We start from the raw sequence: 17456 nt of genomic DNA, 5'->3' as shown, positions 1-17456 counted from the left end.
GTCAAAAAGCAGTTTTAACTGTAGATTTTGAAGAATTTCCTGGGTAAATTTAAGCTTTAAATTTTATATTCACTGTCCTTGGATTTAAGGTTTTTTTGTTTTGTTTCTGTGGTTCTACATTAGCCTTTAGGATTGGCATACGGGTTCTTGTGCAGAGTAGTTGACCTCACCTTCCAGGAAATGTAAATTTTTTATGCTGCTGAACCTGCCTTTTGTTTTATTTGGTGCCTGCAACTTTCTTTGTTTAAGGATGTTTGTACTTGCTAGCTATCAAGTGACACTGCACTTGGCCTTGTTTTGCTCTTGTTTTGCTGTTTGACCTTAAACCTAGGCCAAGTACCAATGTTGGTTATTGCAAGGGACTGCTTATTCTTTCAACAGGCAACCTTAGGGAACAAGGGAGATTTTCATTTTAAGTTATGTTGTCAAAGTCTGTCGGTGCAGTGTCTAGGGCAGTGAATCCTGTTAAGTTCAAATTTATGATTAGGTGACAAGTTGACGTTGAGATTGATTGTCCTTTCCCTGATCAAAAATGAATAAAGGTTTTTTAAACAAACAAACAAAAAAATGTTTGGGGGCATTATTCTCATGGGTTTTTTTGGAGAAAACTCAGGGACTACTGGGTGGGGAGGGGCAGCCATCAGAAGGGAGCATTGTTCCCTTGCTGTCAAATTCTAGTCTTCACCTATACTGGCTGACTTCACACTTGATTTATACATCAGGTCTCTATATACAGCTTTATTCAAACATAGGATCCCACTGCTGCAGATTGAAAATCATTGCCTTGCCAAATAAATCGCAATCAGGTTAGATCGGAGGCATATGGGTAATAGAAGTGAGGAAATGGAGGGGTGCCTGGGTGACTTAGTAGGTTCGGCAACTGACTTAAGCGTAGGTCGTGATCTCACAAGTTGTGAGTTCAAGCCGCACACAGGACTCTATGCTGACAGCTCAGAGCCTGGAATCTGCTTTGGATTCTGTGTCTCCCTCTCTCTCTGCCCCTCCCCCATTCTCTCCCTCCCTCCCTCTCTCTCTCTCTCTCTCTCAAAAATAAGTAATAAAACATTATTATTCTTTTTTAAAGAAGTGAGGAAATGGATACCGCATGAACAACCCAACCTCTCCTTCCTTTTCATAAAGAAAATGTCACAGATTTTTGAAGTCCGAGTTTGGGAGCTATTTTCCTCTTTCCTAAAAAACAGCCATTATTTTAGATAGAAAAGTTTTCCCAAGTCAGAAACTTTCTTCAGAGTTTTTTTTTTCTTTTGATTTTTTTAAATAAACAAGTTCTCGAGAATTATCAAAATTAATTTTACAAAAGGAAAATATCATTTTAATGTGAGAAATCAATATGAATAAATATTAAATTATCCTTAATTTCTGTTTTCTTCCCTCCGTTGTCCTAATTGTTTAAGAATCTCCTAGAGCTCGTGTTCATCATCGCCTTTGCCACATTCTGCTTCTGTGGTTATGATTCCATCAGGTTTTCCACTCTAATAAAATCTCTGTTTGTGGATTTATAATTTCATTTCAAGTCTTCCCTACAGAATGACAACCTTTGCCCAGTAGACAGCTTCTTTATTTTAAATTCAAGAGGAATATGCCAAGTAGGTTTCTCACTAATACACATATAGCTCAGTGTTCCTTTAGTAAGATGTTATGTTTATTTTTTTCATAATTCAGCAACTGATTTAGTATTAGGCCTCTTTAGAAAATCTGAACTCAAGAACAAGGCAGGTCCTCACTCAGCCATCATCAAAATAACGCACCGAGGTTTAGCGTCTTGATATGCTCAAGCCTTACGTTTCTAAATCATTTAATGTGACCTTACCTTCTTGGAGAATGGAGAGATTTCCTGAGGCTAAGCCAGTTAAAGTTGCTTGGCATTTGTGCTATTTTGGGAGGTAATAAGCTATTCCCTCCGTGTTCAGTGTCACAGACCCTAGTGTTTACACCATATTATAAAACCTGATGACAGACAGCATAGCACCAGCTGGCAATGTGACCTTTCTCTCCCTTAGTGATTCTGTACAAAGCAGGCCCTTTCCTCTTTCTCTTTCTGCATCCTCCCTCCATATAGTCTTGGCCTCAGCTTTTGTGGAATCAGTGAATTAAATGAGATTATACAGATGAGACAGCGTGAGTGTGATTGAAAGTATTTGTATGACTTGATGGCCACCTGAAGTCTTAGCTTCCTCTCCTGATGCCTGATGCCTTCATTTTCTTTATTTGGTTGATAGGCAACAGGGTAAAGTGAGAAGTGTGTGCCTTGTGACAATAGATCTGGATTTGAGTTCATGTCAAAACAGGAACTAGTGATGAATGATGGCAGAACGATTTGACCTGTCTGAGCTTCAGGTCCCTCATCTGTAAACTGGGGGGTTAAAATACCCACTTCTGAATCTATCTTTATGAGTGTTATAAAGTGTTGGCATCCAGTAGGCCTCAATGCATTATAGTTATAATAATGATAAGGATTAACTTTTCTGCAAAAATGGTATTGATGAAGAGTTTAATTTTGATCATTTTAATACTCACCAAGAGAGAATGGGCCAAACTGGTTCATTCTTCACCGACTACTGCCGTTGGATGGAGGAAACAATCACCAGAGATAACCTGGAATATGGCCAAATGGAGATTTGCTTCTTGCGAGTTGACTGGCAGGCACTCAGAACTCTGTTATTTACACTCCTTTCTGACACTGGTGTATAACTCCTGTGTTCATCAGAGTCCAGACAGTGGCAAAAGAAATGAGAGGAAAAATTTTTTTTTATCAATCCCAGTTTAAAAAAAAAACACTCTAGTAAAAACAGAAATTTCTGGAGGAAAAAAAAAGTTCAGATTAATAAATGGAATACAGTGGTTGCTTCTCTGTATAGCATGAAGCTTTTGAGAATCACAGGCCTAGTATGAAACAGGTCTGAATTTAAACTTTATTTCTGGGGGCACCTGGCTGGCTCATTTGGTAGAACATGTTACTCTTGATCTCAGGGTCATAAGTCCGAGCCCCATATTGGACGTGGAGCTAACTTAAAAAAAATTAAAAATATATGAACTTCCTGCCTTCCTCCTTTACATATTATGAGAAACCTGAAAAATATGAAAAGGGACAGAGTTTATGAGGATGACAGACAATTGAAAAATATTTGGAAATATTGTCGTCAAATGTTAAATCTTAAAACTTGAACCTACTTATACATAGTTGGATAGAGTGTCTTCACATGTTGTGATATCCCTATAAAAATTACTTTTACCCATAATATCAATGTTCAAACACTTTGTAGAACAGCAGGACAAGTTATTACAGAACATGTTCAGAGTCCATTACAATCTAAGCTGGAAAATGTTTTAAATAAAACCCCAAATTCTCATTGATTCTTTCCCATAGCTTATACATTTTGGAGTAATACAGCTCAAATTCCTGTTTGCATCCTGCTTTTAAAACCCTCACTGCTCAGTGGGTTGGCTGCTCTGTTGCCTATTCTGTAAGCAACCTTGGCTTTCCATCTCAGAAGGAATCAATGGAGTGGGGGGGTGGGGGCAGGACTCTTTTCAGGATATTTTGTTCTCCAAGACAAAATCACTAGTCATTAAAAAAAGTGTTATTATATACCATATACTTTCAAGTAACTAAATAACAATGAACTCAACATTAACTCTGTAAACATTTCAGTTTGCAAGGCACTACTCCTTCATATTTTATTTCTGACCTGTTTAAGGGCACCAAAATATTCTAGGACACCAACAGATAAGCCAAACAGTAGTTAAAAAGTTTATTGCCTCTAATACACTGGTATTAAGCAAAAGGAGGAGAAATAAGTCAATAATCATAAATGGATTTTCTACCAAATGAAAAGCATTATCATGAAAAACAATTATACTCCTAGAGTTTACCATCAAAAAGCTTATAATCTAGTAATTAACCTTTTACGGCAAATGCCATACTGGGTGTTATTCCTTTATCTGGAAAGGATGTAAACCGTAATCTTAAAAGTGACACTGGTCACATTCCAGATTGCTAAAATAATGTAAGGACAACCTCAGTACGTGAAGAAATCAGTTTTTCTTAAAATTAGGTCTTCTAGATGATAATTTTATCATGAAAATTTAAAACATAAGACTACTACATTCTAAACAAGCAGTAACATGAAGAACAGCCTTCAAACTCAAACACCTGGAGATTTCATTATCTGCTTGCGCATTCCCCCAACTAGATGTGCCTTTCATACAGAAGAGTTTATTAAGAGCATAGTAAACAAAAGGCTGTTTTGCTAGCCAGAGAAAACTGTTCAACATCTTTGGGAAGTATCCAGAGACTATTGTTTCCTCATGTGCTGCATCAGGAAGAATTTTGTGGGTTATCAAACATAACCCCATGCTCTCAGTCGAATCACTCCCTCATTCATATGTGATATCAATAATGTCAACTGCAGTGTTGTTTCTGAGTAATATATCGATGTGCCATGATTCATGGAGAATTAAGGGAAGCAGAAACTGCTGATAATGGAAGTGCATTGAATTTGTTTTATTTCTATTTGGTAGCAGTGGTGGTTGGATATTTGAGGAGAGGAGGCCAAGGAAGAGAAAGATAAGAGCTCCTGTGTCTATAAATCAAAAAGTCAAACTACAGTAATACACTCAATCAGAGTTAAGAATTAAAAAGAGAGAGAGAGAATAAGATAAATAAAAATTGATAGGAGAAGCTAATTAACTACTCCAAGTGTATATATAATAATAACTTTAGCAGAATAAAGAATACCTATTTCAAAGTGACAGTTACCATTAAACTTATAGTATAAGGTAAATCCATTAAAATCACAACAATTAAAGGGATACCTAATTTTATCATCACTATTTAATATTATATAAACATAGTTCAACGCAATGAGGTAAAAATATGGAAATCAAAGACTTACATGTTAGAAATGAGAAGGTAAATTTGCATGCTCTATGATTATACATAAAATTTGCAACAAAATCAAGTAAAACACTGTTCAGATTCATTAAATTAGAGAAAATAAGCAACATAAAATTAGCACAAATAAATGAATATAATTCTAAATGGAACGAAAGGGGGAACGTGTATTGATATCAGGTGCTAGTCTACAGAAGGCACAATAAACTAGTCTTACATTTTTATGCGGTGCCAAATGTGGTATCTGTGCATATAAGCCCAAGTCGCTGGAAGTACAAAAAGAGTCTGATAACTCAGTATTATAATAGGAAACTTTAATATATTTTTTCTGGATTTTACTGCTTAAGCAGATATAGTATAAATAAGTTACAAAGCAGAGGTTACCAATAATGGCCAGTGGATGTAAAGGAATCCTTGATTTTCTTTTAGGGGGGCCAGGAACTCCTTGAATTGATAGGTAATATTTTATGAATACATTTTATGTATCTTCTACAGAAGAGTACTCCCCACCTAAGGTACTCTGAGATGCAAAAAGTGTTAATTGGTATAAAGTGTCTAGATAATTTCATCAAGGTATTTCATGTGTATGTGCATATATATATATACACACACACACACACACACACACACACACACACACATACACACATACACACACACACACACACACACACATATATATATATATATTCAACCACTTTACCATAAAAAGAAATTGTGGGATATCTATAAAAATCTATGACGATGCACTATATACATCTGCACATATAGATACATACACAGAGTATGACTTGAACTCCTTCTCTAACACATTTAAAAGGCCACATTCTCTAACCATGACTCAACAATAGTAGAACTTAAAAACAAAAGAATAATTTCTAAAATCTAAACACTTGAGAAAATTAATATGTTCTTTTTAAAAAATTTTTTAAAGTTAATTTATTTTTATTTTGAGAGAGAGAGGGGGGCAAAGAGAGACGGAATGAGAGAAAGCGCCAAGCAGGCTCTGCACTGTCAGCATGGAGCCAAATGGGGGGCTCAAACTCAAGAAACATGAGATCATGACCTGGGCCAAGATTAAAAGTCTGACACTCAGCTAACTGACTGAGCAACCCAGGAACCCCGAAATTAATATACTCTTTTAAAAATTAGTACGTCTAAATAAACCATAGGCTAAGAAAATGTGAAATATAATATAATATGTCAGAAGTTGTGATATCCAGCTGTCCTCAAAGGAAAATATAAATCTTTAAAAGCTTCTATTATTGAAACTTTTTATGAAGCTAAATAATTGATTTAATGTAAGAATTAAGAAAATTAAATAAAAAGAAAAGCACAAGATATGGATAATGATGAGCAGAAATTAGAAAGGAAAAAGAAATTTCATTAATAAATGAAGCAGGAGCTGGTGCTCTCAAATTGTCATTAAGATATCCAAAACCCTAGCAAGTCTAAAAAACGGAAATACATGAGAGGAAATGCCAAAGTAAAGTAAAAAAACAACAACAAAAAAAAACCATTATATTCAAGGAATAAGAGGATTCCTTTTTTTAATGAAAGGAACACTGCTGTAAAACACCAATTTAGTTCAAAATGCAGGAAAAAATAGAAAAAATTCTATGAAAATATGAATTACTACTATTTTTCAAAGACATTAAGGAAATGAAATAGAGCCATAACTGTGACTGACGATCAAACAACTACTCCCAAAACACACTAATCAAGGGTTGTCTTAGATAAAATTCTGTCGTCAAAGAAAAATTATTCTGGTGCCATTCATATTGTTATCGAGCAAAGAAAGATATTACCATAGATGCAGATATCCTAAATAAAATATTAGCAAATGGAATCCATCAGACTAAGATAGCCTTACACAGGAGAGTTTATTAAGAATGCAAAGATTATTTAACATTCAGAAATACATGATGATGGTGATGATTGTAACAAGGATGAATTTAGGATCAAATTATTTATTTCAATAGATACCAAGAGATCATTTGATACAATTAATCATCCTTTAATTTAAAAAGTCTTTGATAAATAAGAAAAAAGATATCTTCCTTCTTAACACTAAAAAGAGTTGATTAAAACAAAGAGCAAATATTCCCTTTTAAGGAACATAAAAGACAAGACTACCATCTGTAACCATGGCTGTTAGCTAACAGTCTTCTCTAGGTCTTTATAAAATCTGTATCTATAAGTGTATTCTTTCTAGGGAAGCTGTACTACTACTCGGTTTCAGACACAGTGGAAGAGAGTTGGGGAGGAATAAGAAATCCTTATTGTATTGGCAAGAGACTAGCAGGGCTTTTCTATGTAATTAAATTCTTCACCAGATGGTTACTTAATGCCTGCTCTCTGCCTGTCCCTTTTGTGATTCAGGTATAAATAGTGCAAAGAGGGTTTCTGGATTTTGATCATTTCTATTATTTCCAGTTTAGTGATCTAGAATCCAAAGACTTTTGAACCAAGTTGCTGTTAGCATACCGCTTTAATGCTTACCCTAAATAAGTCCTACAACTTTTAGCAACCAAAGGATGTTTTGCTGAAAAGCAACTGAGTGTTTAAAAGCACAGCACCAAACAGCCTGAGAGGAAACACCGCTCTATCACTTACCATGTGACTCTGGGCAAATTATTTGCTCTCCCTGTGACTCTGTTTTCTCAACTATAAGTGGGAATAGTAACGATACTCTTGTGTCGTAGGGTAGTTGTGAGAATTAGCAGAACTGATAAGGTAACAAACATTTAGAACAGTGCTGGGTTATGATAAGAACCATATAAATAAATGCTATTATTACTTAAAAACTGAGCATGATTTATTATCCCGAGGATAATTTTTTTTATTTTTTCATCTTTCTCATCTTTGTAAGGGTTTAATTGAGGAAATAAATGGCTTACACTGAATAAGGAAGGCTATCTCCGTCGATATTTTCATTACAGTCTTCCTCAGAAATCAGAGAACACAATAGTATTAAATAATAATCATTTAGTATCCATTCTTATTATTTCTGTGCACCCAAAGTACTCTTTTTGAGAATTTAGACACCTTAATGGTGATGTTTGACTAAGAGAATATGAATATGTTCCAACGTATCAGGAAAAGTTACAAATTATGGCATCTATTTTGTTCTTTTGCCCTATTCAAGAGATTAAAACACATTCTGAGTATCATATGTCAACCTATATTGAAAGGTAGTTCACAGGAAGCAGAAAAAACTGGGTGTGAATATAAAGGACCCATGGTACAGTCTATAAATACTCCTTCAGCTCCTGAAGGCTCTTTTTAGGGTTTAGTCTTTTTGGTTTCACATGATTGCTTCCGTACCATTAGCAGTGAGTCTATTCAAATAAAAATAAAAAGTAGCACTTAAAAATGCTCTTTGGCACTTCAAAAGGCCATATATTAGAGAGCTAATTGGTATAGCTTTTACAACTTTCACATTGATTTTTTTCCCATTGATTTTCCCCCCTCCTTTGAGCTGTCTTTTCATCCTGCTACTAGTATGAATTCTGCTTTTCGGTTCTTGAGTAGTTTGCACTCAACAGAAGATGGTGAAAGTGACAAGCTTCCCAAGAGCTTTTGTTCTTCTGTGCTGCCATATTTTAATTTCAGGCAAGTACAACTAGTTGAGAGTATACTGATTGGACTATGTTGGAAACCTTTCTTCTTTGGAGACTTAAAATTTTCCATGAAAATGAGATATTCTGGCAATTCAGCCTGGGAGCATTGAGTTTCTCTATGCAGGGTCTCCCCCCTTAAAGAATTTGGGGAATGACAGGATTTTCTTCTGAGAGCTAATTTCTTTCTAGAGTCACGAGCTAAATACATATATTTTAATGTTTCAGAAATTGGTATTCTATTTTCTGTCATCACTATCATCATCACTACATATCTGATTATATGACCCCTTGTTTTGTTACAGTAATTTTCAGTAAATTATAAACATTTCAATAACATGAAATGATAGTTGAGGAAACACATTGGAGAAGGTCCTGCAAACAATTTGAAGAATATATATGTAAGAAATGCTTCCAAAACACATAATTGCTTCAGACTTAGTAGAACATTTGGTGTCTTCTCAATGGTGAGTCCAAGGCCTGTACACTTTCCTCTGTCTTCTAGATGAACTAATCAGCCTCCTTCTCCATTACCCTTGTTCTATTCAGTGTTTTTACATTAAATAAAATACTTAGTTTTTGTATTTGGCCATGCTTGGAATAAGGTCAGGTTAACATTCATAGAGAAGATAAATCCATTAAGGAGATATTTAAAGAGAAAATCAACTTGCAGTGGTGACAGGTTATGGGGAGAAAGGGAGAATGAGTTGACAAAAAGGGTCCCCACGTTTCCAGCTGGCTCTGCTGTGTGGTTGGAGCTGCTTGAGAGATGTTTGAGGAAGGTGTGGTCAGGGGTGAATATCCTGAGTTCAGTTTGGGACATGATGATTCTGAAGTACCTTGGCGACATCCGAGCAAAGACGTCCAGTAGACAGTTGGCTGTAAAAGTGCAGAAGCTAGAAGACATCTGAACGGGTATGCCATTTTATTTGTTAGAGACTTCAATGTTAAAATTTGGGTGGAGAATGCCATCAGAGTGAAATGTTGGCGCAGGTCGAAGGAATGTCTGCTTCTATCATAACAGGAGTATAGGAACTAAAACATAAATTGTACTGTCACTCTTTTTCAAAATTTCTCTTCTACCACTACAGAAATTTCTACATTCTTAGAATGCTCTTCTGTTCTTTTTTTTTTTTTCCCAATGTATCTTCTGCAATTCTTGAATCATCAATTTATGCTGAACATACTAACCCATGTTTTAAAAGTGTGCTTATTTTCTTGGAAGTTCACTTTTGTTAAATAATGCAAGTATATTTTTTAAATAATAAATGTTTCATATAAAAAAATAGTAGTTTCCTTCTCCATCCTTCCTAATCCTCAGGTCTGACACCAAAAGTCAGGTGTTCAACTCTTCTGCTTGTTCTAAATAATGTGCATATGCTGACATTTCTTTGTTTCCAAATTTGAGATAGTATCTCCTGAATTTCTTTTCTTGTAGTTGAGGATTTATCTCTGTTAAATATTACTCCCAAACACTTCCCTGAGTTCTGTCTTTTCCAATATTTTGAGCTTCTTGAATTCTTTTTTTAATGTTTCATCCTTTAAATTTTCTAATATTCCTCTTTGTTCTCTCATTATTCCTTTTTACTCTGATCTCAGGGATATAATGTCTTTATGTATCTGAAGTTACTAATTAAATATTTTTAAAGATTTTGGTCTGTTTCCTGAACTATCTTTTTTTTCCCCCCACAAACCTTGCTTGGTTTTTTGTTTCTTTGGTCTCCCTTCTCTCCTTTATTATAGAAGGTTCTTCAAAAGTCTGATGATTTTTGACTGTGTATTGCATATATAACAACAAGACTCCTAGAAAGCTGATTGAAACTCAGAATGGGGATCAGCCTTGTAGCCTGTTCACTTCACCAGTAGGTAATCAAAGTGTGTTCACAGGACAGGAAGCCTTCTTTTGGGGAGTCAAGGGTAATACTTTCACTCCCTGTGGTATAAGTGTAATGTGTATAGTATTTATCCCTGGATTTCAGCAGGTTCAGGGCTTATAGAAGTTTGGCTTGCTACTATGTGGACTTTATCTGCATCTTCCTGTTTTTATCCTTGGAGTTCATCCCTGACTTCCACTATGCCCAGGATCCTCAATCTGGAACTTTCTCACTAGTGTGCCCTGTGCAGGTACTTCTGGTGTGTTTTCTGTATGTAGTCAGTTACGTCTCCATGATCTGACGTCTGCTTGTAAAACATGTCAAATGTGTCATCCATCCTTGCCTTCAGTCACATTTTCTTTGCCCATTTTAGAGGTGCTTTGATGGAGAGAAAAGATAAATACACAAACTCAATGCACTTTGTGTAACTCGATGTCTTCCTCTTTATTTGATTTTAAAATCACCATTGTGTTTCCAAAGCCTAGCATGTTATGTGGTTTATAAAAGGCAACCAGTACCTGACCTGAAATGAATAGAACTCATGGTGGTTTTGATAAAATTAATGGGTATTTTCTTTTTTTTAAATAATTTCTTCTATTAAAAATATTTCCATGAATATTATAACTGTGAATATTATAACTATGAATATTTCCCCCCCATTTCCATGAATATTATAACTGTGCCCTCTTCCTATTTTAATTGTTCAATAATTTCCTGGCCTTTTGTGACACCAAAGAATAATTGTTTTCAGGAAGTGATATGACACCGTATCTATCTTATGGGAAATTCCCTGTTTCACTGCATGGTCTCCCCCTATCCCTCAGCACTAAGAATGGAAAACAGTTTTATATTATATTTTTGTATTGAACTGAAAATCAGTTTTACCTTACATTACATGTCACAATGGGTCTTTAAGAGAAGAAAAATCTAAAATATATCCCTAATAGAGTTATCAATACAGGCATAAATGCATCCCAGTTATATGGAGGAAAACAAAGGGCAATAATTATTTCACACAGTGACATTATTTTTGAGTGGCAAATAGTATTTCTTTTTATATTCTTATTATTTTTTTAATTTTTATTTAGAGAGAGAGAGAGAGAGAGAGAGAGAGAAAGAACATGGGCCTGTACAGGGGAGGGGCAGAGAGAGAGGGAGAGAGAGAATCCCAAGCATGCTCCTGGTGCTGTCAGCTTGGAGCCCAAAGTGGGGCCCAATCTCAGTGTCCTAGGATCATGGCCTGAGTGGAATGCAAGAGTTGGACATTTACCCAACTGAGCCACCCAGGCCCCCAGAAAATAGTATTTCTAAACCCTATTTCACAGGTAAGAAAAAAATGAGATCCAAAGACATTGCAGATCTATCTAGCTAATTAGTAGCTGAAAGATTCCATCTCCCAATTTTGGTCCAGTGTTTTTCACATTAAACCAAAATTCATCTGAAGGTCTTTTAGATAAGTTGCTCCCCAGTGTTATGAAGTTTCCTGCACAACTCTGCCCTTGTCCTGGCATCATGATTAATGAACTCGGCTTTGTATAAAGTTTTTCTTCCCATCACACCTTCACATGACCCAGAATCACAGTTGTTTCTTTGGAAAAATTACTGATTTCAGTTGCATGTTGTTCCGATAGCATTATTAGAGCCATTAGAGTAAAAAGTTTATGCTCCCACGTTTCTTCTTGATGCCCTTGTAATTACATTGATTGAGATATAACTTTACCCTCTCAAGTCTCAATCTTTCTTTTTCCTTAGGTGAGGATGTGCCCCTGACTGGTGGGCACGGCAAGTGTACTTTGACAGCTCTGCTTCCCCATGTCTTCCAAAGAAATGTTTAACAAATTATTGCGGACGTAGAACATCCACTATTTTAAATAAGGAAATTTTCTGGCCAGCTCAAGGTCAGAAAGTATTTTCTAATTATTATGTCTTTATGTAGACTCTAATATCATGCTCTCAGAACAGACCGGCCAAGTTAATAAAGATGTATAGCTTAAATCTTTAGAAATAGGATTCAGGAAACTTTGCAACAGAAGCTGTTATATCGATATTATACTTTCACTAATCAGCTTGAAACATGTCTCAAATGGAAGGAAAACAAGATATGCTTGCAAATAAAATTCACTATCTAATCTTGGAGGAAATCAGTTAATTCTCTGTCCTTCCATTCACACTGCTTAATAAACAAGTGAGCCATATTGCCTGTTTGCTATAGTTTGAAGTGTTATATTTCTACTTCTCTCAAAATATTTAGGGATTCGTCTATCTAGTGTTCTATAAGATAATTACATTATCTGACATTTCCTGGGAAATTTTTCATTAAAAAGGGAAGCAAAAATACTGCAACATTGAGGTTGGTTAATTGGAATGTGATCATTTAGGGGTGCCTGGGTGGCTCAGGTGGTTAAGTGTCTGACTTTGGCTCAGGCCGTGATCTCTCAGTTCTGTGAGTTCGAGCCCCACATCAGGCTCTCTGCTTCAACGTAGAGCTTGTTTCAGATCCTCTGTCTCCTTCTCTCTGTCCTTCCCCCATTCATTCATGGGCATGCTCTGTCTCTCTCTCTCTCTCTCTCTCTCAAAAATAATCATTAAAAAATTAAAAAAATAAGAAATGTGATCATTTAGATGGGGATGACTGTATAAAATTCATTTTTGTACTTTATCTGACAAAATTATACTAATAAACTGTATTACATATGTAAATATGTACTGTAAAGACATATTTCACCTGCATTAGATTATTTTAAGGCATTCTCTTGGTTATTACAGTAGCAGCCCATATTGATTGTATGAGGTTTGTACTACATGGAAAGCCACACAGACAAAAACAGAAGTCACCAATCATCCATCCGCCAGTCCACCATAGGCTCTTTTAATAGTTTCGTGTATTCAAATTTCTCCCCTGTTTTTCCAAAGTTAGAGATAATTATCTAAACTAGTCTACTTGATGCTACACATTTAAAACCCCATTTTACATGTTAATTTGTACTCCTCTTGTCTTTAATAAAGGGCATAAATGTTTTCCCAAGATATTTACATATTCTTTTATAACACGCTCTTCAGTATTTTGTTGTTTAAATATGCCACAATTTATTTCACCAATCTTTGGGGATACTTTAGAAGCATTGTTTTACTCACAGGGAAATAGCAGGAAATAGCCTGCTCATTACACATAATTTTAATGTATTCATAAATGTTTCCCTGAAGGATCTCAAAGCAGGAAGGGTTGTTTTTGTGGGCTTTTTTATTTTTTTGGTGTTGTTTTTATTTTGAAGATCATTTAAACTGTAATAAATAATTAAAATGAATCAAGCTCTTTTATTTAAAAATTTTTCTAACGTTTATTTATTTTTGAGACACAGAGAGAGAGAGCATGAACAGGGGAGGGTCAGAGAGAGAGGGAGACACAGTATCCGAAACAGGCTCCAGGCACTGAGCTGTCAGCACAGAGCCAGACACGGGGCTCGAACCCAGGGACCGTGAGATCATGACCTGAGCCAAAGTCGGACGCCCAACCGACTGAGCCACCCAGGCGCCCCAAGCTCTTTTATTTTAAATATTTGCTTGAATTAGTCATTAAGGCAGTTTGGGTATCACTTAAGAAACTTATTGGGGCGCCTGGGTGGCTCAGTCAGTTGAGCATCTGACTTCAGCTCAGGTCTTGATCTCTCAGTTTGTGAGTTTGAGCCCCACGTTGGGTTCTGTGCCAACAGCTCAGAGCCTAGAGACTGTTTTGGATTCTGTCTTCCTCTCTCTCTGCCCCTCCCCTGCTTGTCCTCTCTCTCTCTCTCTCTCTCTGTGTCTGTCTCTGTCTCTCTCTCAAAAATAAACAAACATTAAATTTTTTTAAAAAAATAAACTTATTGAGGTTTTATTGCTCTTAGGACAGAAGATGGTCTGAGTGAAATTTTGATTTCAAAAATATTACACCAAGGAAGACATCTGGAAAGCTATACTTTTATTCTAGTGCCCGTGCCCTCATGTCCTTATATCAATATTAGAAAAATAATTATTCTTTCATTTCCAGCAGAAAACAAACATAGAGGGAAAAAGACTGTTTTCTTGGATCTAGAGCTAATTCTCCATTCCTATCTCCAGTTTTATACACAGAAGATTCCATTTTTGTGGAACCCTTCAAAAAGCACATATTTGGCAACAATGCTGCTCAAATGATTTATTTTTTCAGAGGGAAGTTTTACTTCCTATAACAGGAAGCCTGAAAGGATCCTCTTTAGGAGAAAACAGTACACTGGACACATTTAGAAGGGCAGGAAGTCTTTGGTTATGCTCCATGGAGTAGAAATCTCTTTCCGTTTAAAAAATAGATTTTTCTCGGGGAGCTCTGTTCTTCTTTCTGCTGAATCAAACAGCTTGAATTTCTGATGAGGATTCTTGAGCGTGTATTTGTCTTGTGCTGACACGGAGATTCATGGCAATACTTGCCACTAACACAAATGGGAGCTAAACACATCAATCGCTTCATGTGAAGATTAAAACTCTCCTCTGCATTTGAACCCAATACATTATTGGTAATTACATTATGTGTCAATAATAATTTCTCTTATTCTGTTTAACACTGCTGCTTAGAAACAGGCATCTGATCACACCACAGAGGTCATAAAAAACATGAAAAACGTGGAGATGTTTTCTTTCAGAGTTTTGTGGGGCTTAACCTAATGATAGAAAGATTTATTAAAATCTCCTTGTGTTAATATAATTCGTATCTGTTGCCAGCAGATACAAAACAGAATAAAATATTTAACAGTTTACATAAAATGGCAGTTACAAGATTTATTTTTCTCCAGATAGGATTCTCTTCTAATATGTATCAAAAACAATTTGACGACAAAAGGATTTTTTTTGAATGTAGCATATTCGAATACTTGATGTCTAAAATAAGACCAATCCAAGATTTTTCATGTAGTTCTTATTTTTTTTAATAATAAACGATTTACTTAGTGATAAATGAATGTGACGCTGTAATTTTTCAAAATAAGAAGTTAGTTTCCTTATATGAGCACATGCATATACGTATATATCAAGATTTTGTCATATTTTCCCTTTGTATGCATATCTCCTTAGGAGTTATTTTAGGCAGAAGTATATTTTATTATGTCAGATTTCATCGAATCTATGATGTCATCAGCCTTAAGGCACATTCTTATACGACTGTGTACCATTAAGAAAAAAAATTTGTGACTCCTTGAACTATTACAAGATATCATCTTACCACTTATTTTATGCTTTTGAAACATTAAAATGTTGTCTTATGAACCCACCTAAAATAGCAGGGAAGGGAACACTGTTGAGGCCAACAGTGTTTATGTTAAAAATTAATTCCAAGTTAAAGAATAGTAGCATCCAAGTAACCACTGCTGACCTAGTTTTAAACTATTCAGTGCTTTTATGTTAAAATGGATTTTGGTTTATTATCGCCAAAGAGGACACTTTAAATATCTGAAGATTACTTCAGAACTAATGGGTCCTCTTAATTTTTGAAATTCAGACCAGAAAATAGACATTAAGAAGCAATATATAAACACTCATAATAACTTCAGCAAATCAGACTTTCTTTTTTTTTTTAATCTTTTATTTATTTTGAGACAGGGGGAGACAGAGCATGAACAGGGGAGGGGTAGAGAGAGAGGAAGACACAGAATTGGAAACAGGCTCCAGGCTCTGAGCTGTCAGCACAGAGCCCGATGCAGGGCTCGAACTCACAAACCGCTAGATCGTGACCTGAGCCGAAGTCGGACGCTTAACCGACTGAGCCACCCAGGCGCCCCGCAAATCAGACTTTCAATACAAATAGTCTTTCAATAGATGAGAGAAAGAGAAAGAACAAGCAATATTTCACCCGTTTTAATTTTTTTTAATGTTTCTATTTATTTAGAGTGAGAGAGAGCAGGGGAGGGGAAGAGAGGGGGGAGGGAGAGAACCAGGCTCCGTTCTGTCAACGTAGAGCCCAGTGCAGGGCTTGAATCCACAAACTGTGAGATCATGACCTGAGCCAAAGTCAAGAGTCGCATGCTTAATCGACTGAGCCACCTCCATTTTAAATAATAACCAACCCCTCTTTGGGAACCAAAATATTCCTATTTACCAAATTAAGGTGTTTTTTTTTTGTTAGGTATTATGTATGTATGTTGACACATTCTCTCTCTTGGCCCCTTCGCTATCCTAGGCAGCTTCCTCTTTCAATAGTCTTTCTGTCAGATATACAATGTCTGAGTTTTTTTTTAAGTTTATTCATTTATTTTGACAGAGACAGAGACATAGTGCGAGGGGGGAGGGGCAGAGAGAGAGGGAGGGAGGGAGAATCCCAACCAAGCTCCACACTGTCAGCACAGAGCCTAATATGGGGCTCGAACTCACGAACCGCGATATCATGACCTGAGCTGAAGTCAAGAGTCATATGCTTAACCGACTGAGGCACCCAGGTGCCCCTGAGATATTTTTTGTTATAACAGACTTCAATCATAAATCCTTGGGATGAAACCCAAATTGTCTGTAGAACTTGGTTGATATTTTAGTTCAATCATATGTTCACAATATCATTATTTATTTCTGTCATCAACTCAACTCTTCACTTGGGTGTAGATTTTACTAATTTACATCCAAAAAGATGACCTATTTCCATGTTTTATATTTTTATCATGCCAAAAATTAAGATTGTAGAAGCATTTGCATGCATGCCTGCTAATGATCATTTTTATACAGTTTGAGGAAGTTTGTACACATTTGCTAAGTATGTCCTTATTACCTCTAATCAAAGTTCACGATGGATCATTTTCCTTAGCACCGTCTAGAGTTGAGCCCGTGCTCCTCCCACACGTTCCTCACACTGTGCGCACACAGTTAAAATAACCCAAAACCAGGACCCCTCCAGGCTGTAGGTCTGTGCTGTGAACAAGTACATAACCTTGAATCAAGACTTTTCTTGGGCTTCCTGTCCTCTGGCATTCCATCTGTCTCTCCCTTAGCATCCATGAGTAACAAATGCAACTGCTTCCTGTTTTCTTGCTTTTCAGTTTTTTTTGTTTTGTTTTT

Source organism: Panthera leo, chromosome D3 (assembly GCF_018350215.1).
Source record: "Panthera leo isolate Ple1 chromosome D3, P.leo_Ple1_pat1.1, whole genome shotgun sequence".
Taxonomy (NCBI): domain Eukaryota; kingdom Metazoa; phylum Chordata; class Mammalia; order Carnivora; family Felidae; genus Panthera; species Panthera leo.
This window is presented reverse-complemented; position numbering follows the sequence as displayed.